We start from the raw sequence: 25,854 nt of genomic DNA on the forward strand, positions 1-25,854 counted from the left end.
GACAAAGGAGTATATTAATACTCTCTTGTTAAAGTAAAATCTGTCTGCCACAATATGGTATCCAGGTCATTATACTCCATACCAGGCTGCTGGGCAGGACAGGTTTAAAAAAAATAAAAAGTACTGGAACAATGATCTTTATTTAACAACAACTACATACCTTCTCTTTAGCTGGATGGTGCAGTGGCAGAGTTGCTATCTGAAGAACAGACGGTTCTGTATTCAAATCCACCTCAGTGCAACTTTTTCTTTATTTACTGTAGGAGTAAAAATTAGTCGTTAATGTAAGGGTATCAAACTCAATCACATAGAAGGCCAAAATAAAAAAATGTTGTTGTGATTTTGCTCTTGTGAACATAGTCTGCTTTGACACCAGAGTCCTTATGAACTCTTCTGCCTTCTGCTGTCTGCCCACATGCTTGTATTTGACCTTGTGTTGACCTTGTACTAATGCAAGTAAACAGATACTGTGCCTCCGACCTGTCTTGAAAGCCCCTGTTTTCAGAGTCCACTTTTTGTCCATTTATTTTGGGAGACTTCTTTAAATGCGCTGTAGAATACTTGTATAAGTTGGATATAATTGTACTGCTCCAGAGGAAAGCAAAATCTAAGTAGAGGTCTCATAGTTGTTTTTCATTTCTCCTTGACACAAATCAGCTACTTCTAATACTAAGGTGAGACACAAGGCTTTTTACTCCTACTTCTCAAATTCAACTCAGGAGAAATAACTACATGTGATTTCATTTATGTCTTACTCTGATCAAAACAAGAGATCTCTAAATGATTTTAAATAAGTACTTGAAGTCTCCTGAACATTGCCAATATGATATCAGAGAAAGAGGTCAAAGAAAACCCAGGTGTGACTTGGATCTCCTCAAATATGTTTCAGTTTTCTCTCAGGAGAAGCTACCGCATATAACTCACCTGTGTTTTACTCTTATCAAACAAGAGATCTCTAAATGTTCTTAAATACGTCTAATATGTCTAATTTAGGTCTCCTGAACGTGGATCAGAAAAAAAACTCCAACATATTTCTCAGTTTTGTCTTATTGAACCCACTTAAGGTATGAGTATTTTCATTTTGTGGGGCTTCATACTTTTACTCCCCTGCATTTGAAGTCCTTTATTGTACTTTTTGCTGTTTATCTGATTCCTGTAGTTAAGTTACTGAGAAGAAGAAAAATACATATTTGGTAATTGAAATGAATGCACGTTTAGAGATTCATAAAGGACTGAACTCATGCAAGAACTGAGATACTATGTCAAACAGAATTAGAACTTTTACTTATTATAATTAAGTACATTCACTAAGGAATATACCTTTACTACCAATACCTTTACTTCAGTAGAATTTTGAGGACATTTATATTAAATCTGGTATTTCTACTTTTCTTGGGTAAAGGACCATTGTATTATATAGATATCACAGCAGTTTATTTGAAGCACTCTATGGTGCAGTGGTAAAGTTGCTACTGTTAGACCAGAAGGTCCTGGGTTCAACTCTTGCTCAGGGCACCTTCTAGTAATTGTGTCTCAGTTATGACTCTTGCTACTAAATGCTCTATTTTATTTAATTTATCCTAGTGAATTTTAGAAGCAACATGAAACAGGTTATACAACACAAACTAAAATTAGGCTGAAATGAGATTCACAATTTTCTCTCCTGAGCTGTGGAAGAGCAACCTAAGCAATAACATTTCCACTGGGTAACAGCAAATAAATGCTTTTTCAGGAATAGATGCTAGCTGTGGAATTTAATGATACTCAACAAAGGTCACAACAAACTCAACTTAGGTATATAAAGAAAGAAAACTTTAAAATTATTTTCCCTTATTCTGATAATAAGACGGGGTTGCATTGGTTTGAGTAGTACACTCAGTCTATTAAGATTGGAAAAATATGAAAAATAGAAAAGAGGTCTTACCTTTGGTCTATCCGTAGCGTTAGCAAATGGCTTGATGGTGAAATTTCCTCATGTGACTTAATGTTTTTTTCTCTTCCTCTGCCAAGTAAATAGATTTCGGTTGTGGGTTGCGTGCATGTTGTGGGACTTCAGTGCATAATAACTATTATTTAAAACATGTTGATCTGCTGTTTTAACAGTGACATGATACATTTATTAACAATATCAAATGAAAAAAGTTGATTCAAAATGTATTTAAATTGTTATATTGGACATGCAAGTTGGTCATCAAGCATTAGAGCTATTTGATGTTGATTGATGTTGATTTTTTACATTATACTAATATTTGATTTTAGTCTCAGGAAAAGTCTCATTTACACAAGTGTGTGTTTTATAAGTACTTAAAATTTTAAAAAATGTTATCCAATTCTGGAATGTCCATGGTAGTCCACAAAATTACCACCACCACTGAGTTCACACAGGTGCCCCAAGACGAGTAACCACCAGGTTCATCACATTAATGATGGACATGTTCCACTAACTTTTGAATAGACCTACAAAAGGTATATTGTAGGTATAGATGAACAGGCAAGATGTCATGCATACAAACAGGTCAAGAAAAAACAGGGTTAGAAAAACTAATGAGTGGGTCAGAGGGCTGGAGACTATATGTGATGGGCTAGGGCAGGAAAAACAATGATAACAACTGGTAGGTGAGAAATAGCAGCATCTGGAATGACGAGAAGTTAGTAAAACTTAGCAACTGGAATAAGCAGAGGAAATGCATTCAGAATCAGATGAAAGTGATGTAACCATTATACTTTAATCACAAAAGAAAAATAAAACTACACAATCACATCCAATACTAGAAAATACCTTCTTTCTAACAAGACACAATGTTTGCATATAGAGAAAGCAGACAGTAGGCTGTTTCACCTGGTAACATTTGCAGCTGTCCTTACCTTTATTACTTAGATTGTATACATTTAAACCTTAAACTGAAGTTTCCTCAACTGGGCCAACAAATTAGCAAATTAATCCTAATCAAACATTAATTAGTGTATTAAATATTCACTTCATATTCCATATTCCAATCCAAATTTACACAAATCAAAACTCTTAAGACTCAGACTTCAACAGAATAACTAAATAAAAAACTGTCAAAATTAACAGTAAATGTAAAGATGCCCACATTATGTACAAATTCTCATAAATTGGAAATTAAAATCTATTTTTATACTTTAAATTTAAGTTTTATTCCCCTGTTTATTTCTGTTCACTGCAGAAGTAAAAAGCTCATTATCCCCTTAAGAAATTAAATAATGATCAATTAATTGTTTAATGATAATGTAAATTATAAGTTTATTTAATATCATTAATTGTGTGAACTGGTCATTACTATGTTTGTACTTGAGTTAATAGGTTTTCATGGTTGAGATTTGGCTGATCACAGGCCTCTGTGAGTCACCCTGCAACTCTATCTGCACTTCCCTCCACAGTGTAGACATGTGACTGAAGTGACCAATCAGAAAAATCCCCCAGCTAGGCAATGAGCCATCCAATCAGAAAAATCCCTCTCCCTCAGACTCCTCCTCCCAGTATGGCTGATGCAGCACACAAGTGTGTACTATAGGGGGAGCTCACGATCACATGGGAAAACACCACTTTCCGTAATTACTATTCTTGTGAGGACTTTTGCTGAAATTTACAGAGCATGATGTATATACCCTCAGGAGGCTATTTCAGAATTAAAATGCTGGGTGGTCCTCACAACAAAACAATGTCCTCACAAAATAGGTTGTTTCTCAATAGTTGGTCCTCACAAGTATAGCAAAACCAACACACACACACACACACACACACACACACAAACACGTGTATTCATGATATATCAGGACTTAAGACAAAAACATGAAATATCAGGACATGCCTTTCCCAAGGTCCACCAGACCTGGTATTTAAAGTATTTTCCACCAATACTTAAAGGAATAGATCCATCTGTTGAGATTTGGTCTATGGCTATATTTTGGGCAGACCTGATTTTCATGTTACATATGAGGACATGTTTAGGTTTTTGTGACTTATGAGGCCATAGCAACAAACAGACATTTCATGTTAAAGTGAATTCTGAAGGCCATAGATACACATTAAATTTTCAGTTTTATATGACTCATAAAGACTCAGTAATGCACAAAATAAGGTGTGTATCTGTAACGTTAAATCTGTTGTCTGCATTAGAAGCATAGGTGTACATTAAAACACTAAAACATAAGAATGAATTTAATAGTCCTGCTCACTGTTAAGAAAACCTGAAAAGACTTTTTCAACATGTTTACATGGTAATGTATCAGGTTTTGTTATGTCAATGTGAATAAGTTTTTGCCCAACTTGAGGCTCCCCCTCAACAGACTTGCAATTTCTCACCTCTCCATAGACTATCTCTTGCATACAGCCCTTGACAAAACTTGCAGTGACGGAAGTCATTAGATTGTCTGACTGTAGTAGGTCTTTGACAAGCAACCATTTATCCATCACCACTGTTTGCCACAGTGGCATTATGGGTAAAGGTACCCCTCTTCTTAAGAAAGTGTAACAAATCTCTTTTTTGTGAGATCTTTTACTAAAACTGAAATCCATTGCAACAATCTGGAATAGGGCTGTACATTATTTTTCAAATTGATTAATCTAACGATTCTTTTGTTGAGATAAATCGACTAATTTGGTGTATTCTAAAGAAATTCTTTTCTCCCTATTACTCAATTAACAAACCAATTTATCCAAAATAAATATCAAAAGCATGTCTAATCAATCAATAAATATTTCATTCAATCATCCTGCACCAAAAAAAATTATACTTTGAACCAACCTAAAAAAATTACTGTGATTTGTTACAGCTAAATTTATTACTTTTTCTCAAACTATATTTTTAATTTTTAAATTTAAGTTTAATTTAATTTCAATCAAAATATTACTTGATTTTGATGGTTGACTATAATGGTTACATCGCTTTCATCTATTGCTTAACATAGAGACCATGATTCATTTTTTTTACTTTGGTACAACAAATTTTTATTTTGGCATAACCTACTTTTTAATATAACATCCACGTATAATTTTTTACTTAGGACTAAACTAATTAAAGTGCTGTGATTTGTTACAAGCAATTTAATCAAATTTAGCCAACTTAAATTTGTAATTCAACACAAAATTTCACCATAAATAAAATCTAAATTTTACATTACTTTTACTTTTAGTTCCGATAAAACCAAAAAACATTTTGTCAGTGAATGCTTAATTTAGTTATGTTTCTTTAAAAAAAAAAGACATGAATATTCTCTTCAAACAGCCTTAATGTTTATGGTGATGATGTTGTCTTTTTTAAAACTATGCATCACCTTTACTGAAAAAAATAAAATACAAACATTTTAAGTGTTGAAGTACCACAATATTGACACCACAGAATCAGCTGTTAACAGAGAAAATCATAAAGGCCAGTTTTGAATCAAAGTCTGTTTCTCTCTTATTTAAGTCATTGGCCCCTTCCATTATCCTGTAATATTTTTTAATACAAGCTATAACAGAATAAAACATATCCTGTATCTATATGTCTTCTTTGATTAATCCATTATTTAGAGCTTGACACTCGGGTCTGAACTTGGGTTCTATGTCCAAGAATATTTTCTGCAGTCCATCAAAGGTGTATTTTACCTAACTCAGATAGCTCAAGTTTAGAGCATAAATGAGGACAAACAACATGGCACATGCATATGGAACTGATGACAACTCATAATCCCAATGTTACGTGGTGGCTGGAGAGGATCCTCCTCTTCCTTGATGACATCACTGCCATGATACATCTCTCAAGCTCAGTTTCAGCTTCAGCAAAACAATCTGATAAAAGAACAAGATAAGACATTTATTACAAAGTTATTTTGATGAAATCAGTATCTGATGTGTCTATATAAAATATGTAAACAAAAAATTCTCCCAATCAAATCTCCAAAAAGCAAGGTCTAGTAATTAGAAATGTAATGACTTGCAAAGTCCAGCAAATAATTTACTTACAATCTATGAAGATTCTCAGTCATCCAGGTCATAGTTATCCACCGAAGGTTAAAGTCAAGAGCAACTGGACTTGGTTGAAGATACTGGAAGATGTTTCGTCCCTCATCCAAAGGACTTCTTCAGTTCTGACTGACTGGCAGGGAAACTCAGCTATTTAACCTCAGTGGGGTCGTTTGGGATCTTCATCTGAGGCCAATAGGTTACGTTTGTTGTTTACTTAGAGTCAGTTCTTTCAAATATTTTTTTTCATAGCAACTTGACTTGATCACAAGCTGTGACAAAAAATATTAAATCATTCTAATATAAATACAGTAGTATACATACTTCAACCAAGAATCACTACAATGTTAAATTTATAATGTTTCATTAATTTCAGAATCTAGCTACAGACAGACATTTTCCACAGTGAAATATTTCGATACAATATGCATTGGATGACTAGGCTTTCACTGCTCCATCTGCTCTGAAGTGACAAATATTGCATATACAAAATATAATACACAAATATCAACCAGCACAGAAATAGTTATGTGGTCAGTTGGCACTTTTTTTTCATGACAACACAACTGGATTATTTATAATTGTATAGTGGAACACAGCTAATACGAAAGCTTCCATTTTGGATTGTCCTTCCAAGGGAAAACTTCCAATATGCAGACAACACATGTCCGCTGGAGGACCACCATGCTGACAAATTCACTGAGCACAATCAAGAGTCAAATTCTTCATACGTGTACACATACTTGGCAAATAAAACTAATGGCATTCAAAATGCAAAGTACTTCCTCAATAAAGGCAGTTCATATCACTTTGATTGTCACAGTTGTAGAGTGATGTTAAGCCAACATGGTCCAAGCTAGCCCAAGCTAGGTTAAATGAATGTGTTACTTGTGGGGACATTGGAAGCATTAAGGAGTACCAGCCTAATGTGTGTACAATGATGCTTGGACAGATATAAAAGATTTAGGCAAATTAACATATATAGTATGAGTATTTTTATAGGACCTGAGACCATGTTTATGAGCTTAAAAACTTATTTTTATTAACTTTTGCCTAAGCACTCACACTTCTTTCCATCTTTTAGTGACTGCTGTTCAATCTCATAGTTGTTCAAAAGTTTTGGTAGCCAACCCTACAGTACTTTAGCTTAGCCGTTAACGACATTAGCTCAGCAGCTAGCGATGGCTTCTCCTTCTCCCTCTCCCTCTCCTACTTTCTCCTGCTCGGTGTGTCAGATGTTCAGTTACTCCTCTGCCTCCTTTAGCGGTAATGGTATGTGCAATAAGTGTAGTTTATTTGTAGACATGGAGGCAAGGCTCGGTGATTTAGAAGTCCGGCTCCGCACCTTGGTAGATCAGTCTTTAGCTACTGTAGCTAGCCAGTCCCTGGTAGTCGGTGTGGAACGGCCTGAGTTAGCCTGTGGTAGCCGTCCCCCGGCATCTCCTGAGCAGCCAGGAAGGGGTGGCTCGCTGAATGTCTGAAAGAGGGATAGTCATAAGCGTTCAAAGGCCACGGCAACCACCAACCTGTTCACGTCTCTAACAGATTTTCCCCACTCAGCGACACATCCGCTGAGAAACCAACTCTGATCATTGGCAGCTCCATTTTGAGAAACGTGACAAAGCCAGCGGCCATAGTTAAGTGCATCCCTGGGGCGGACATTGAGTCCTTTTTGAAACTGCTGGCTAAGGATAAACGTAAATACAGTAAGATTGTTATTCATGTCGGCGGTAATGACTCCTGGTTACACCAATCGGAGGTCAAATCGATCATCTTGTTGATAGTGCTGCAGGCTTACTTCGAATGACACTCAACTCTGTAGCCCCTCTAAAAAAGAAAATAATAAAACAAAGACGGTTAGCTCCATGTTATAATACTGAAACTCACAAATTAAAAAATTGGCGTTCCACCAAACTGGAAAATTCTTGTTTAATTTAGCAAGATAGTCTTAAAACTTATAGGAAGGCCTTCCGTAATTCCAGAGCAGCGTACTACTCGTCATTAATAGAGGAAAATAGGAACAACCCCAGGTTTCTTTTCAGCACTGTAGCCAGGCTGACAGAGAGTCACAGCTCTGTTGAGCCAAGTATTCCCATAGCTCTCAGTAATTTACTTAATGAGCTTCTTTAATGATAAAATTCTAACTATTAGAAAAAAAATTCACCAAGACCTGCCCTCAACTGGCACCGACTTATCTCTAAACTCAGGAACCTTAGAAACAGCTGTAAAACCAGATATATGTTTAGACTGCTTTGCTTCCCTCAATCTTTACCAACTAACTTCAATAGTTTCTTCATCTAAACCATCAACCTGCCTCTTAGACCCCATCCGGACTAGGCTGCTTAAAGATGTTTTACCTTTAGTCAGCACTTCTATAAAAGATATGATCAATTTATCTTTATCAACAGGCTATGTACCGCAGTACTTTAAAGTAGCTGTAATTAAACCTCTTCTGAAAAAGCCCAAACTTGATCCAGATGTTTTATCCAACTATAGACCTATATCTAACCTTCCAAGGTCCTGGAGAAAGCAGTTGCTAAACAGCTGTGTGACTTTCTACAGAGCAATAGTTTATTTGAGGATTTTCAGTCAGGATTTAGAGTTCATCATAGCACAACGACCTCCTTATTGCATCAGACAAAGGACTTGTCTCTGTATTGGTTTTATTAGATCTTAGTGCTGCATTTGATACCATTGACCATCAGATCCTATTGCAAAGACTGGAACATTTCATTGGCATTAAAGGAACCGCTCTAAGCTGGTTTAAGTCCTATTTATCAGACCAATTTCAGTTTGTACATGTTAACGATGAGTCCTCCATGCACACCAAAGTTAATCATGGAGTTCCTCAAGGATCTGTCCTCGGACCAATCCTCTTCACTTTATATATGCTTCCTTTAGGCAATATTATCAGGAAATATTCCATAAGCTTTCATTGTTATGCAGATGATTCTCAATTATATCTATCGATCAAGCCAGATGAAATTCGTCGGTTAGCTTAACTTCAAATGTGCCTTCAGGATGTTAAAACCTGGATGATCTGTAATTTTCTAATGTTAAACTCAGATAAAACTGAAGTGATTGTTCTGGGGCCCAAGCACCTCCGTGACGCATTATCTAAAGATATAGTTTCCCATGATGGCATCACCCTGGCCTCCAGCACCACTGTGAGGAATCTTGGAGTTATATTTTATCAGGACAAGTCGTTTAAGTCTCACCTACGTAATATTGTGAAAATATCCTGTCTAAAAATGATGCAGAAAAACTAGTCCATGCATTTGTTACTTCTAGGCTGGATTACTGCAATTCCCTATTATCAGGCTGCTCGAAAAAGTCCATTAAGACTCTTCAGTTGATCCAGAATGCTGCAACACGTGTTCTGACAGGAACCAGGAAAAGAGATCATATTTCTCCTGTCTTAGCTTCTCTGCATTGGCTTCCTGTAAAATCCTGAATAGAATTTAAAATCCTTCTTCTCACCTACAAGGCTCTCAATGGTCAGGCACCATCTTATCTTAAAGAGCTCATAGTACCTTACTACCCCACCAGAGCACTGCGCTCCCAGAATGCAGGGTTACTTGGGTTTCTAGAGTCTCCAAAAGTAGACTAGGAGCCAGAGCGTTCAGCTATCAAGCTCCTCTCCTGTGAAACCAGGTTCCAGTTTGGGTTCAGGAGGCAGACACCATCTCCACATTTAAAAGTAGGCTTAAGACTTTCCTCTTTGATAAAGCTTATAGTTAGGGCTGGCACAGGTGAGTCCTGAACCATCCCGTAGTTATGCTGCTATAGGCCTAGACTGCAGGGGGAATTCCCATGATGCACTGAGCTCCTCTCCCCTGTACTTTCTCTCCCTCTGTATGCAACCTTATCCCATTAATGCATGTTACTAACTCGACTTCTCCCCTTTCCGGTAGTCTTGTGCTTTCTCGTCCCTCTCCTCTCTCCTCCTATCACTTCCTGCAGGTGTTTCTGGCTCAGGAGCTGTGGAGTCTGGATCTGTGGTTGCGGGTCACCTGCTGCTACAATTATTGTTACTAGACCTATTGTTATTATTGTTATTATAATCATTAACATTACGAATGTTATCTATAACACTACTATAAATATCTGTACCATTATTCATTTAGTCTATAGCAATATCAGCTTTACTGTCTGTACCTCTGTGTGGATATTGTGTAGGCTGCCTCTCTCTTCCTCTCTCTATCTCTCTCTCTCTCCCCTTCACCCCCAACCAGTCGAGGCAGATGGCCGTACACCCTGAGCCATGGTTCTGCTCGAGGTTTCTGCCTCTTAAAAGGAAGTTTTTCCTTGCCTCTGTCGCCTAGTGCTTGCTCTTGGTGGGAACTGTTGGGCTTCTGTAAATAGAATCACAGAGTACAGTCTAGACCTGCTGTTTTATGAAAAGCGCTGTGAGATAACTGTTGTTGTGATTTGGTGCTATATAAATAAAACTGAATTGAAGTGACCAGACGTTGTGACATGTGTATCTTTGTGCTAATTTCACAAAGTCTGACATAAGTTGTGCTGGCATTGCGTACAATTGAGATTTGATAGCCTCTCTTCAGATACGACTCTCAGACCACAAGACTGAGAGTCCAGAAACTGACAGAATAAAGTCCCTAACTCTGTCTGTCAGCTCGCTCTCCTCCATGAAAACTGCACTTACCACACAGAGTCGAATACGTGTGCACTCCAGATTTGGCTGCTACTAGCTGACCGTGTGCTTCTCATAAAAAATGGCAAGCTGCTGGCAGCTGGTCAACAGAGGAGCCAGGAGGAGGAAGACAACTGATACCAGCTGGAACAGAGCACATGTTGTCGTTCTGACTGAGCTTTGACTCTTACACACTGTTTTAACAGTTTGGCCTCTAGTTTCATGGCGGTGTGGGCAAAGACACCTCTAAGGTGGAGCTAACTGACAATAATTATCTGCCTGGGTTGTTGCTGTAGCAACCATCTAAGCTACCGATATCACAAGCCTCTTCACAGTTTAACAGGACTTTGAGATCTGTAAAATATCAGTTCACAAACTCACCTTCATTGTCAGATTTCTGCTGAAACTGCTGATGTGGATCCGTCTGATGCTCTGAAATTACAGTAACAATATATTTGTTTCGTCACTGAACTCACATGGAACAGATTATTAGGTGAATGCAGAATAAGTAGAATTTAAATTTGGTGTTTAGGTTCCAACTCCGTCACTCCCCAATACACTAAGCTGGGAGTGACAGTAATAACTTCCCTCACAAAACTGCATTAGATACAAATCATGACATCGACTGTTGAATAGAATTTATCAGGGTTCAAAGTCTTTCTGTGATTTAGAATTGTTATTTCATGGTAATATAGGATTTTTAGAATATTAGAGTCACCTCTCAGTAAAATCAAACACAATTCTGCAGCATCACAAACTACAGACATGTTGACAGACTTCACCGCCATCACTTCATACAACCACAGTCTGCAGCTCTACAGACGCTCTGCAGTCACTCAGGAATCAACACATACTCAACCAAAACTCATCAGTATTTGGGAGTATTGTTATCAATTATTTTGGAGCATTATAGCCTAAATTGTTATCATTAATTACTAGAGCAAAGGTGGTCTACACTGTCATCATTTAAAGTGTTATTTTATAGTGTAAAGTTAGGATCACAGTGTGAAAACTCTACAGCTCTGAGTGTATGTGCTCCTTCCTGCCCAGGCTCAGCAGTAGCTGAGCCTGGGCTCATGTGTGTGAGCAAGCTCGTGTGCTTTGGGAGAAAAGGGAGGGAGCACAGTAAGATAGCATCAAAAACACTTACAAAGGAAAATATAGAAGCAGATTTTGTGAAAATTGTATTACAAAACACGGAGCACAAACAGCACCAGTTTATTCCATAAAAGTCTGTTTATGGAAGAAATGGCTTGATCAAGCGGAGTGCATGCAAAGAGGGGAGACACAGAGGGGAGGAGCAGGCAGGCAGGAAATTTCCCAGACCCAGGTGCAGTAGGAACGAGAGCCAAGAGATGATGTGAAGCCAAGAAACAGAGCTATAAAAGGAGGTCCAAAAGGAGGTGAAAATCAGTCGTTACATGGTTTTCATGTCGACTCGGTTTTCTGTTCTGGTAACAGAATGGGGCTCTATTTTGCACCGATCTCTGACACACTCCGGTGGAACTTTTGTATTCTAATTGGTGTCTGTTTTTGTTGATAATAAAAATGTTGGTAAAAGTTCAAGCTTTCTTATCTGGCCCAAGTCTTGAATTTTTACACGACATTACTTGGCGAGAGTTGAACAGGGGCAGGATGACCTTGACCAAGGATGGACAACCTGAAGAGACTATAATGGAAACTTGTCCTTTAGTGAGTCTTCTGAAATAAAGATTCCAATCCAGACGTCTTTTAAGGGTTGTATTCTTTGCAAAGGGCCAGACAAACTTACAGAGTGCAAAACAGTCTGCAGAGTTTAAGACAAAGAGCCAGTGAAGAAGCAGATGACTTTATACTGTAAGGGTATTACGCAGCTATCCAAGGGAGGAAGGGAGTAGGCACCAGCTGTCCTGAGATGAAGGCCTATCAAGGACAGTCTGATAAGAAAACTCTCTAACGAGCATCTTTCCCACGGGAAACTTCACCTAGCTGTAACATAATAAAATAATCAAATACCACACAGTGAATCATAGCAAACACAGAAAAATATCAAATTTCCATCACATACTCCTCCCTTGTGATCATTCTTTGATCACTCAAGCATATACAACATCACAAAAAGATCATCAGGTCATAGAAAGTCATCATGATGTGATCTACACCAGTTTAATAAAGAAAATGAATCTGGGTCCTTCCTGTCATCACAGTGGCATGTTATTCTTGTTCATGGAGTGTGATCATTTGAATGGAGACACATTTATCAATAGCTCCTACAATCAGACCTCTGGCACATGGAATAATGCAACATCCACAGAGAGCTAACAGTGCTACAGCAATTGTGACCTGCTAGTGTGGGCATTACTAAGGCCTTTTATTTAGCAAACATAGAATCAGACCTGTCAAACATGTTAGTGTCCACTTCAGAGTTCTCTGCAAGTTCTTCTCGTAGGGAACGCAGTCCTTCCAGCACTGGGTTCACCTAACCATTTGGAGCTGTATTGTTGGGCACAAACATACAACAGGAGTTATTAAACATTAGCCAAGCATCCCAGCCTCTTTGGGTGCTTCTCTTGCCTCTAACACTGCTATTTGATGTCAATGCCTGTAGTTCACTGTGGTGTTCTGTTGTGGTGGATTTTGTGCATTATGCTTGTGATAAGAACTGCAACAGAGGCACTGTTAATGATATTGCAATGGCAGCAAACATCTGTGTTGTTCCTCGTAGGCCACACATATTTGGGTGTCTGACTGGGTCCCATGGATGTCTCCTTCCAGAGACAACCATGCTACTCACTCTTAATTTTTTGCGGTGTCACTTAAATCAGCAGTGGTGAGACCAGGAGTTTTCCCACTAGCTCTCTTGTGCTGATGTTTGCTGTCTAACAGCCTGTGAGTCCTAGACAAAGGGTGCCTAAGCGTTCCCAATCCCTCCTTCACTCACAACACAAGGTCAGGGAAAACTGTGGTTCAGTTGCTGATTGTGCACGCTTGTTGATCTATTGTTGTACTGGTGCAGGCACCTTCCTGTAGTGGCTGGCGTGAATCCACGTAGCTCTTTCAGCCACTTTTACCGCTGTGTATGTTGTCAGGAGCACCTTTCCACCTCTGCGCCTTCCAGTGCTTTCTTCTGAAGTCCTTAACCACCACAAAATCTAGGAGACTGTGCAGTGGTTCTGTCGCTGGAGAGGGTAGGGCCTCTTTAACCTGCTGATGTAGACGGGCAAGAGCAGAGGACAAAGTCATTCAATCATTCTCACAGTGATGTGTGTCAAGGGGTACTCTGCTTGCTGCCTCTATCCCTGTTCGTGGAGAGCGCCCAAAAAGAATCTCAAACAGGCTCAAACCTGACCTAGTTCTTACCCTCATTCTCATGTACATCAACACCAACGGCAGCGCCTTTGTCCATGGAAGACCTGTGTCTTCACAACATTTAGCTAGCTTAGCTTTTAATGTTCCATTCTCTTTTTCTACTGCTCCATCACTCGCTGGGTGGAAGGAACAATGTTGTCTCAAATCAATGCCCATGTAAGAGCCAAGTTGTTACAAAAGGTGTGCCGTTGTCACTGCTGATTTTAGAAGGCACGCCCCAGCGCGGCAAGATCTCAGAAATCAAGGCTTTTGCTACAGCTGCACTGTCTTGTTTTGAAGTTGGAAAAACCTCCATCCATTTGGAAAACATATCAACTATGACCAAACAGTACCTTTTGCCTTGACTCGGGTTAAGCTCAAAAAAGTCCATCATCGGGTGACCAAATGGTTTATCTGGCGTTGGGTGTGCCACTAGGGAACCCTTAATCCTCTCCCTGTGTTGTGTGTTAGGCAGATTGAGCATGTTTGGCAAAAGTTGTGAGTGTATGTTGTGAAACCTTTCATAAACCAGTGTTGCTTTAGTTGATCGAACATCCCTCCCTTTGACACATGATGCAACCCATGTGTCAATTTAGCATAATGTGTTTGGGTAAACATGGTTTGTCATTGGGACCAATCCATAATCCATCAGCATATTTACAACCAGCCTGTTGCCATGTGCGCTTCTCATCTGATGTAGCAAATTGTTGCATAGCATGCAATGTCAGAGGAATATCTGTGTCTGTGTCTGCGTGCAGGGGTGTATGTGTGCATGCGCATCAGCTTTCACGTTACCTGTAGAAACAAAGTCTCTTTGAATTAGTATGGGCCTGGCATTTGCATACAGAAATAGCAGCAACATCACTGCTTCAAGCAATGCAGCTATTTTATCATGATGCAGAATAGGCTTATCATCAGATTTTAAGAAATTTCTATGTTTTCACAATGCAGAGAAATCATGCACGGTTGCAAATGCAGATTGAGAATCTGTGTAAATAGTTACTGATTTGTCTTTGGCCAATTTACGAGCTTCAGGGAGTGCTACCAACTCAGCTGCTTGAGCTGAATAATGAGATTGTAAGGGGCCAGATTTCAGTGTTGAGTGTTGAGTGGCTACGGCAAACCCAACATGATTTTTTCCTGTGTTAACATTGCGTGAAGCAGACCCTTCAACAAAGAGAATCAGGTCTGGGTTAGTTATAGGTGTTTCAGACAGATCTGTACGTGGAGTGCAAACCTGCTCAAGCAAAGCAACACAGTTATGATCTTCTCTGTCTCCTGGAATGGGGAGCAAAGTTGCAGGATTTAAAACATTACAGCGTTTGACAGTGATGTTAGGCATATCCAATAGAACAGTGGTGTATCGGAGCCAACGTGCTGTGGAGAGATGAGCGGTCTTCTGTTCAAGCAAGATCATAGAAACCGCATGAGGGACCAAAGGGTTGTAGTGGACCTAAATTTATTAGTTATGCATTTTAATAAATTTATGAGAATTGATACCCAATTATGAATTATTATTCATAAAATCAGAATTTCCTCGTAAAGGGCACCACCGGAGTTGTTATAATCCTAGAGTCTCCGGACCTCTAGGTAGTTTTGAATAATTATACAATTATTACTAGTGATCAGTTAGTTAATAATCGCTCAATTATCTTAAATCAGTCAGTCAGTCTCATATCTAAAGGGTCAATTCTCTTGGCAGGAACTATAAATAGGCAACACACACAGCTCTTGATTATATTACAGTGAATTTATTCTCTAACTAAGGTGATAAAAAGATGGTTGGATACAGGGAACATAAACATTTGCTGAACAGTGAGCCTGGAGGTTCGATTGTGGGAAGCATTTGACTCATACGGCATAGAAGAGCTAATGAAAGTAAACTAATGCTATAGTTTAGGAGTTAAAATGGACATCTGATCACAGGACGTGTGTTAAGTCTTACTGCTTGTCGACAGCCTGCTTTTGGCCTGTTGCACGGGTCCCACGCTAGCTGCCGATCCTGGCTTTTTGCTAGGGATTCTCCGGGGTTCTCCGTGTCTGATTGAAAACGCCTCCTCCGTCTGGCAATTCGGCTGTTTGCAGGTTTCCTTTGTTGCAGCTGGCGAGACCACGTGGCTTGGTCTGACCTCGGTGAAGTTGGCTTGACGAAAAAGGCTTAAAATGGAACTTGGTCGTTCCTGAATTAGTCCAGTGTAACTTAACGGACTCATAACTTTAACAAACAAAAGAAATAAAGAAAATAAAACAAACTGAAGGCAGATCGATGTCGCGGCACTTCAGGTGTGTAGCTTCAGGCGAACAAAGGGCCTGTTTGTTTCGCTGGCCGAGAAGGAAGAGCAGGTCGCGTGTCGCTCTTTTGTTGCCTGGGGCGTGGTTCCCCAGGGGGCGTCTCAGGTTTCCCCAGGGACTGCCTTTCTAAACTTAATGTCTAAAGAAAAGAAATCTATTTGCACGTATTATAATAAAATATTTTCCACAATCGAACCTCAATGGTTGAACGGTTGTACTGTTCTAAGCATTTGGTAACAGGAAACAATTGTCACATTAGTCAGGATTTTTATACATTTAACCGCATTTCCGATGAGGGCATGTAATACTTATTTCGTCCACTTGGGGGAGCTCAGGTTACATGAGGAAAGCTTGGATTAAATCAAAGATCGTCTCTCCTTAGGAACCGGGGAATATTGTTGATTCATCCTTAAATTCAAGCTGGCGATTAAGAGTATAGTAAAACATTTCTTTGTCATCATTTCTAAAGGGATTTTGTAAGAAAGTATTATGAACAAGCATTGATTACATTAGATGAAGGAGTGTAGTGCTGAAAATAAAAACACTGCACAAGTAACTTCTTTTCAGCACTAATATCAACAACAGATAGCAACAACAGTTAACATAACTGCTCAAATAGAGGCCAACATATTCAGGTAACTAAAGATTTAATTAAATTTAATTAGGTGCTTTGAGTCTTTTGGAGACTGCAGTCTTTTGTCATCCAAAGTTCAGTGTCTGGAACATGTCACACTTAGGTGAGACAAGGAGTATCCTTTTGATGTGGTAATAAAACAAAGAATAAGGTCAGTTGCCACGGAAACGTGTGTGGGGGGGCCAGTTTTGATAGGCTGTTCAGGGAGATGCCAATGGCTGGCTCGTGTCCCTTTGTCAGTTTAACAGTCAGGCCCCGCGTTATCAGCTTCGGAATCAAAATGGTGCCAGTTTTATGGTCGGGCTAGCACTTAGAGAAAGCAACTTTGACCCCTCCCCATCTTCTCTGGGGAGGAGAAAGGAATTTAGGGTAGCTCCACATTCATTCAATATAAAATGCACAAATCCACATCGTTGTTCACTACAGGGTTAAATCAGAATAACCAACAATGTCACGTGATGCCATGACAGCTTTCTCAGCTGCTGCCACAGCTCTAAGACAACGTGGTAACCCTGCAGCCACTGGATCAAGTTTTGCTGAAAAAGCGACTGGTCTCAGTCTGTCACCATGTTTCTGTAGTAATACTGATGTCTATCCATTTTGGAAACATGTCAACTATCATCAACAGCACTTATTGCCTTTGCTTGGGTTTAGCTAAAAACCTCCCTCATCAGGTGGTCACATGGTTCTTCTGGGTGACACTCTGCTCTGTGTGTGTAAAACAGCCTCTGAGCTTCCAGGCTGTCTGATAACACACCTCACACAGACTTGTTCTCATCACATTCCATATTTTTGCATTCAGTTCCCCCTTTTCTCTGTGGAGGAGAGCGCATGGGCAAAACTCTGGACCATGTTTAAAAAAAAGGAATTTAAACAATAACATCAAACAACAAGGAATGAGCAGGCATCATTCTTTTCCTGTGGAAATGGGGTCAATCTGTTAGCGTGCATCACATTTTATCATCAACACGGCAGCAGCACACAAATAAACATCCAGCATGACATAGAGCAACAGACACAGCAAGCAACATGAAAATAAGCACCAGGCATCTGGTTTGCTTCCAAGATGTAGTGTCAGAACAGGTCATGTGATCGTCCTTCGGTCAAGTCAAGTAAGAACGGTCAAGTCTTTGTAGTCCCCGAGTACAGGTAGACTATAGAGAGCTGTTTCAGTCAGTGAAGATCTGTCAGCTCAGGGTCAGTAATGGGATCCCTTCTACATAAAATCATCATCACCTCTTTATGGTGATTGGTTTTGGAATGGATGAAAAGGCTTGTATGCATTGGGAGAGAGAGCTTTACTCTCATCGTGATCACATTCCCAGAGAAGTTATTCTGTCTATTCGAATTGCAATTAGAGACAGACAGACTAGCCTTGTGTGTGGCCATTGTGGGCGAACCGCTTTAGCAACACAATGGTCATCTCAGCACGCTTCGTGTGATGGACTGCAGAACGGAAACCGACCAGCCGCGCGGGAAATGTAAAATTTTAAAAACAGACCTTTGTCAAATCACCAACAGAGAAATGTGTGGTCTTAGATGTAACCAATAATGTGAAATCTTTAATCCTGTAGTGCTCGTGGGTGCACTAATGCATTTACCACCACTCTCTCAATCTTTTTTGAAAATGTGGGTGCGTACAGGTCACTGCAGCCTATAGCAGTGAACAAAAAGAAAACATGTTTAATATTTCCAAGCGCTTCTTTTTTTTTTTTTTGTAAATATTATTTCACACATCAAATCATCACAAATCAATCAAATCAAGCTTTGTGTTAACTACAGCTATAGACTCTCATTCAGTTTGCACCTCAGACATGAGGTCACAGTTTATTGTTTTAACCATGGTGTGTAAAAAGATGTTACAGGAACTAGTTCAATGGTTCTTTTAACCTGAGCAGTACTTTTTGCTCTTTACTGTACAGTGTTCTCAGATTCCAACTTACTGGCCTGTTGTCAGTCAGCCAACTCCGGGTGGACTTGCATCCCCAAATCCCTCCGTTTGCAAATCACTTGGCTTTGCTTCGCCATGTGTATAATTCCCCCTCGGTACAGCTAAGATCAGAGAAGGAGAAAAAGAAACAAAACAACAGCGCAGCGCTCCTTGTCCAGATAATATGTTGCAATAGTTCTCTCTCTCTCTCTTTTTTTTCTTTCACTGTCCCTATTCCATAAATAATTAAAACTTGTTGCATCCTGTCCATCGGCATCGTCTATCTGCATGTACTTAAATGTCTGTGTGTGTGTGTCTATCCCCGCTCACAGCGGCGTGTGTTTGTCTATATTTGTGTGTGCAGTGGGCGTCACTCATTAGTGCTCTGATAACTGAAATAAGTGTTTAGCAACTATGTCATCAGAATTCATCAACATGATACTATATATGCAACCTGCCCCTCTCTGGGGCTGTTTTCAACATATCATGTTGCAATATTGTCCCCTGCTAGGTTTAAATTACAGTTTCTAAAACTCTTGGTGGTTATCATTCATCACCAATGTAGGCTGTTCAGGCTCATCAGCATTTAATAATAAATTAATATAATATTTAGTTTTTTGTTTTTTTTGCTTCAATGTGTTTTGTTAGATTTTATTTTTCTGTGAGAAATTGTGACTCACCCGGTGTGTGTGTGTCCCAGCTGTTTCCTGTCACTGGTGTCCGTCCCGCCCCCTCCAGCTCAGTCCATTTGGATCTGCTTTGGATCTGTCCAGACAATCTCGGTGTACCAGTGTCCACTTTTGTCCACTATACTGTACATTTTCTCGTACTGTGATGGCTTAGAACAGAGTTTTTGATGGCTATTTTATCACTTTTGTCCTCTTTGTGTGAATCTTCAGCTTGCAGGTCCTCTCGTCTGTCAGTAAGACGCTGTGAAATTCGGCATCTTTACTCCAACAGCAGTTTCTGGCCTTGTCCGGCTCAGAACATGTTCTTTTCCGATGAACTTTATTTCAGACCGCTGTGACCATAAGGTGATGATCATGTGAACGTGGAGAGCTCTACATGATCTGTTCTTGAATGCAAACATGTTGTTGTGATTGGCCTGCAATTATCCAATGATGACATCGCTGTACTGAGTCCATTCTGTGCTCCAGCCTACTTTCTTCTGAAACTAGAGTAAAGTATTTTAGAAATCTTGCAGGTCTCCAAAGGGGAGTTGTTGTTTGAGCTGGTTTGCTACTCAGCTAAACGGTCCAAACTGCTCCAATTGCATGTGAGGCTGTCACGTGCCCCATTGCTTCAACAATGTTCCAAATACCAAATATTCCTTTTATAATTGGCATTTCCATGACTGGGCAATACAATGTGTTGCATTACTGTTACCGGACCAGAACAGGGCTTCTGTAGGTCTTTAATGTTGCATTAGTTCATCATCTCTCTATGGCTTATGGTGTCATGTTTCAGCAGCAGTTTTAACATCAGCATAGTCTTCATCCTTGGATGGATCTGGGACTGGAGCATATCGGAGGAGGAGGAGCGGAGTCCAGGACTGGATCAGCCGGAATGGATTCCATGACTTGTGTACCTCAGTTAAAGAAGAGATAATGTGTTAGTTTTTTCTTATGGAGTCTTTTTTCACAGTTTCCTTTTATCCTTATTTTATCTAGTCAAATGTTCTGTTTTAAGTCTTTACACTTTCCCTTAATTCTAGTTTATATAGCAATCTGCCTTAAATGGTAGGTTTCAGCTTGTTTTTTTTGTTTTTTCCCTCTGGACAAGGCTGCATGCTCTTCTGCATCTCTCCTTTCCTTTCTCTTCAAACATGTCTTTAGCTGCTCCAAATATATATATATTTGAACTAAAACTCACATTTAACACATTTCAACCCACTTATCAAATTGTCCCATAGATGTTTTACCTTTTTCAGTCATAACTTTTACAACTGGCAGAAGGATTTAGGAGCTGTTTCCCACTCAGTTTACCAGTTTTTACTCCAACACATAACCTCTCATCTCATAATCTCATAATGTATTTCTCTATATGTTTCACATTTTCCTTCACCCTCATTGTAAGGCATTTATTTGGCATACTTCCTTTGCCTTCTCTTACTTTCTGATCCTGCCTTCCACATGGATGACGCTTTCAAATGCTTATGTTTAAAATGACACTTTCTTCTTTGTCTTTTTACCCTTAAAAAAAATCACTTTTCTACCTGTTGTAATTGCCTCAAACTGAATAGGAAACAGAATTTATTCAGCAATAATTCTATGTTTTTGTCATTTTTCACCATATTTCTTTTGCATGCATTGTATTATAGGTGAAGAATAATCAGGTCTCTCACCTTTGCTTATTTTGCTCGTTTTACTTCCCACCTCTCATACTATCCTTCCTTGCTTGTACAAGTCTTTTAGGGACTCTAACCCTTTCCTTAGATACAGTCGTCACTGTAAATCCAGATTGTTTACGGCTACAAACTCTGGGAAAAGCGGTCGACTGTAACCTGTCGCTTAAAAACGGCTGTGTTCCAAGAAAAATGAAAATTGCTAAGGTCATTCCAAAAATGGAAATAGGAATCACTTTACTAATTACAGACCCATTTCTCTCCTTCCCCAGTTTTCAAAAATCCTTGAAAAGGTTTTTGACAAACGGTTAGAAATTTTTACAGATAAGCATAAGCTAATTAATGAAGGACAATATGGGTTCAGACCCAACAGATCAACTTCGATGGCCATAATTGACGCCACAGAAGAAATATCCAAGGCTCTAACAAACAAAAAACATGCAATAGGAATTTTTATAGATCTTAAAAAAGCTTTTGATACCATTAATCATGATATATTACTTAAGAAATTAGAATGATATGGAATACGGGGGGTTGCTGGGAAATGCGTGAAAAGTTATTTGAGTGAAAGAGTACAGTTTGTCCAAATGGGTGAGCTCTCTTCTGGATGTCTTGACATTGCTTGTGGTGTCCCGCAGGGGTCAGTTTTGGGCCCCAAATTATTTAATTTATATATTGATGATATTTTCAATGTTTCTCAATTGGTTAAATGTGTATTGTACGCTGATGATACAAATATTTTCTATAGTAACGATAGTTTGGAGCGACTGATTAGCGTTATAAACAAAGAACTAAGTAAATTTAAAAAATGGATGGAAAGTAACAAATTATCCTTAAACCTAGATAAATTCAAAGTGATGTTTTTTTGGAAAGTATCAAGCCTATTCACAGAAACTGGTTGAGATAGACGGAGTACACATTGAAAATGTTCAGGAAATTAAATTTTTAGGTGTAACGATAGACAACAAGCTAAGTTGGAATGCCCACATCAGACATATAACAACAAAAGTCTCCAAAAGCCTTGCCATAATAAGTCGAGTTAAGCATATCCTTGATTTTAATGCACTCCATACCCTGTATTGTGCTTTAATACAGCCATATCTAACCTACTGTGTAGAGGTATGGGGCAATAATTACAAAAATGTAATACAGTCACTTTTTTTGCTACAGAAAAGAGCTATACGAATTATACACAAGTCCGCCTATTTTGAACACACAAATCCTCTCTTTCTCAAATCAAAGCTATTAAAAATGCAGGATCTTGTAAAATTTTATAATGCACAGTTCATGTTCAAAGCGTATCACTATTTATTACCTGTGAACATTCAAAATATGTTTTCTCATAAGGAGCAGTCGTACAGTTTGAGAGGATTTGGAAACTTTGCAGTACCAATGGCGAGTTCCACCAGGAGGAGTTATTCTATGTCTGTTTGTGGGGTTACTTTGTGGAATAATCTGGGGCTTGAATTAAAGCAGTGTCAAGGCATTCACAATTTCAAACGTCTTTACAAACGAAAGCTCTGGTTACATTACAATGACAATGAGGTTTGATTGTATTCATGTTGTGTAGATTGTTGGATTAGTTGTCATTTAATATGTTTTCTTTGAGATTATTGATGAAGGAAGCAGCTATTTTTTGTATGTATAAATTCTTTGATAGACTGGGGTGGGGTTTAATAAGTTTTACTTCTTCCCACTCCATTTCAAGCATAAGTGTATAAGTTATTATTATTGTGTATCTTTTCTGTTGTCACACTATTTTGCTTGAAATAAATAAATAAATAAATAAGACAGCGGAAAAAAAACAGTCCTCTTCACAGCCCTGTTAAGACTCCAAAATTGCTCGAACAGCGGAGAAACCCTTGTTTTCCTGTTTTTTTTGAATATTTTTTTACTTTATTATTATTTATTTATTTTTATTTTATATATTTTTTATTGCTCCTCTTTTTGTTCCTTTTTTTTTTTTTTTTTCTGCACAGCCCTGTTTAAACCCCAAAAGGAATTAAAACAGCGGAGAAATATCTTGTTTCTACACGGCCCTGTTCGAAGCCCCAAATGGTTAGCAGCGGAGAAACCCGTGTTCTACACAGACCTGCTCAACCGGTCAAAACAGCGGAGAGAATCTGCAGTAATTTTGCTCGGCCCTGTTAACTAAGGATCCACGTGTGAGATGGTACAATCAAAATAGCAATCTTAAGCTGAAAGTCTAAAAAAACAAAGAAAAACTTGTAGTTTATTTCAGACACTCACCATTTTTAAGGACAACATAGGTCCAACTCCTTTTGAGATGGTAGTGGCAACGGTCCGGGGCACAGACGGTCGACCCTCCCGCTTCTTAAGTCAGCGAGGTGGAGGCTGAGACACTTGACTCCAGGGTGATCAGTCGCCGGCCGTCTCAGGTCCCAGACATACTTTGCCAAACCATCCCACTTCTGACACCAAATGTAATGGAAATTTGTCCTTTAGGGAGTCTTCTGAAATAAAGATTCCAATCCAGACGTCTTTTAAGGGTTTTATTCTTTGCAAAGGGTCAGACAAACTTACAGAGTGCAAAACAGTCTGCAGAGTGTAAGACAAAGAGCCAGTGAAGAAGCAGGTGACTTTATACTGTAAGGGTATTATGCAGCTATCCAAGGGAGGAAGGGAGTAGGGACCAGCTGTCCTGAGATGAAGGCCTATCAAGGACAGTCTGATAAGAAAACTCTCTAACGAGCATCTTTCCCATGGGAAACTTCACCTAGCTGTAACATAATAAAATAATCAAATACCACACAGTGAAACACTGGTCTATTCTGATGAAGCATGCAGGGTGAAAATGTAAACACAGTAAAATATCAAATTTCCATCACAAGAAAACCTTTTTCTAAAATTTTTGCATAATAGTGTGTCTGAGTACAGGATTCTCCGCCCAGGTGAAGTTTCTGAAAGCTTCCTCACTCTTGAACCTAGTTAAAGTACAAAAATTAAGGAAAATTGTTAAAAATGTAACTGAATTCACTAAAAATGAACTACATTTACTAAAAAAGACAAAGCACATACAGATTGAGAACCGCTGATGTGTCGGAGATGGGTTCAAATCTAAATGCAGGCAAAAAAGCAGCAAAATTTGCATGTGAACCATGGTGCAGAATATGTCTGTGTCAAAGTGTGTGCAAAGCTGGTAGATTAGATGCACTTTTATGTTTAATTGTTTGCTTGCAAGTGTAAATAAGTATGTAAATAAGATTTGTAAATAAGATAAGAGTTTTCCAGCCATTATCGTGGATACCGCTGTTTTGGGATCGCAGAGCTTCGACTGAGTGTCGGAGGGCTTCGATCATCAGAACAGGGCCGCATAGGCGAAGTAAGCTGAAGAAGAGATAAGGATCTAAGCGCTTGCGGATACCGCTGATTTGGAGATTGCAGAATCACAGCTGGGTGCTTCACTCACTAGGTCAGGGCTGAAATGGGCAAGTAGGCTAATAAGACATTCTGTGGCTACCGCTAACTTATATCGCAGGATTTCAACCGAATGTTGTGGCTCTTCGATGGTAGGTTAGGACTGCATGGACAGATGTTTAGGAGCCTAAAATAGGACGGCGGCAGGATAGTAGAATAAAAGCGTGCTTAAAAGATAGAAGAAGTTTACGCTCTCATGTTGAGGAAGTGGATTGAGAGGCTATTTGTGTGTAGACTGGTTCTGTGTCGAGGAAGTGTATCAGTTCAGTCCATTAAAAACCTAGGTAATGTAAATTGGGCCCGAGTTAGGGACTGGTTGTTCAAACATATGAATTGTTCTGTAACATTAACTGACATTTTTATCCAAAGCGACTTACAATTACTATACATGTGAGAGGTCGCACGCCTCTGGAGCAACTAGGGGTTAAGTGTCTTGCTCAGGGACACAATGGTGGATGTCTCACAGTGGGAATTGAACCTAGGTCTCTCATACCAAAGGCAAGCATCTTACTTATGCGCCACCACCACCCTGTAAAATAAGCCTGTTATTCTGCCCAAGGCCCCGTAGTACATGGTGGTTATGGATGAAATAAAAACACTAAATAAGAATTTGTAAGAAATATTAAACCTGAAAAAAAAGTACATCAGGTGACATTTGGAACAATGTGGAGCTTCACTCGATTCCCCAGCCTTAACCCAAACCCTGAGAGATCCATGATCTATCTATGAGATCTATGATCTCTCAGTTTGGAAGCAGCAGCCTCCCGTTCAGCTCGTCTGAGGGAGTTTGTCTTCTGTCTAAAGGCCCAGACACACAAAGTGTCTCAGCAAAGTTCTGCACCTTTTTGTTTGGGCTGACCCCGAATAGTCGATGCTTCGATGGGCGGAGCCTAACTCGACAGTCAATCTCACCGTCGAATCTTCGCAGGAGTGCTATGAAACAAGGATCATACCATTTTTACCAGTTTTCTCCCAATAAGTTAATATACAGCCTATTATGATTTAAATTTCAACATATAATGATAAATATAAATATGTGAAATTAAAGAAAGTTTTAATGAAAACAGATCTGAGGTCAGAGACTCTGTGATGGAGTGATGATGAACAGGTGATCAGCTGCACCTTTAAAGCAGAGTTTACTCACTGTGTTAAAACTACACTCACATGTCCACATGTACATAAGTAAAGTTTTGAGGTACTATCATACGACTATAGACAAGACTTGACCTTGAAAAGTTTTTGTAAAATATTTGTTTTTCAGGGCTAG

At 39.1% G+C, this 25,854-nt stretch overlaps 1 protein-coding gene and 3 long non-coding RNA genes across 11 annotated transcripts in view; 1 reads left to right on the forward strand and 3 right to left on the reverse strand.

The window, feature by feature from the left end:
• LOC119916553 (prolyl 4-hydroxylase subunit alpha-1-like) overlaps positions 1-25,854 on the forward strand; it is a 68,814-nt gene that overhangs the window by 20,103 nt on the left and 22,857 nt on the right. The window lies entirely within an intron of this gene.
• The window catches only part of LOC119915918, a 53,812-nt gene that overhangs the window by 19,063 nt on the left and 8,895 nt on the right, over positions 1-25,854 (reverse strand). The gene's annotated exons all lie outside the window — the stretch shown is intronic.
• On the reverse strand, positions 2,704-6,027 carry LOC119915916. Its single transcript, XR_005447048.1, has 2 exons — positions 5,969-6,027; positions 2,704-5,794 (listed from the first exon to the last, which is right to left on the reverse strand). It is a non-coding gene; the product is annotated as an uncharacterized LOC119915916 (long non-coding RNA).
• Positions 7,388-23,734, reverse strand: LOC119915912. Of its 8 annotated transcripts, none has more exons than XR_005447042.1 (6): positions 23,400-23,734; positions 19,486-20,393; positions 12,998-13,805; positions 11,004-11,054; positions 10,635-10,766; positions 7,394-7,445 (listed from the first exon to the last, which is right to left on the reverse strand). It is a non-coding gene; the product is annotated as an uncharacterized LOC119915912 (long non-coding RNA). The 8 variants fall into 8 exon arrangements; XR_005447039.1 differs by having other exon boundaries at positions 12,998-13,808; XR_005447040.1 differs by lacking the exons at positions 19,486-20,393; positions 23,400-23,734 and adding an exon at positions 18,819-19,479 and having other exon boundaries at positions 12,998-13,808.

The sequence above is a fragment of the Micropterus salmoides genome, unplaced genomic scaffold (assembly GCF_014851395.1).
Source record: "Micropterus salmoides isolate LMB-PRFRI ecotype aquatic unplaced genomic scaffold, ASM1485139v1 Ms_hic_scaffold_21, whole genome shotgun sequence".
Lineage (NCBI taxonomy): Eukaryota > Metazoa > Chordata > Actinopteri > Centrarchiformes > Centrarchidae > Micropterus > Micropterus salmoides.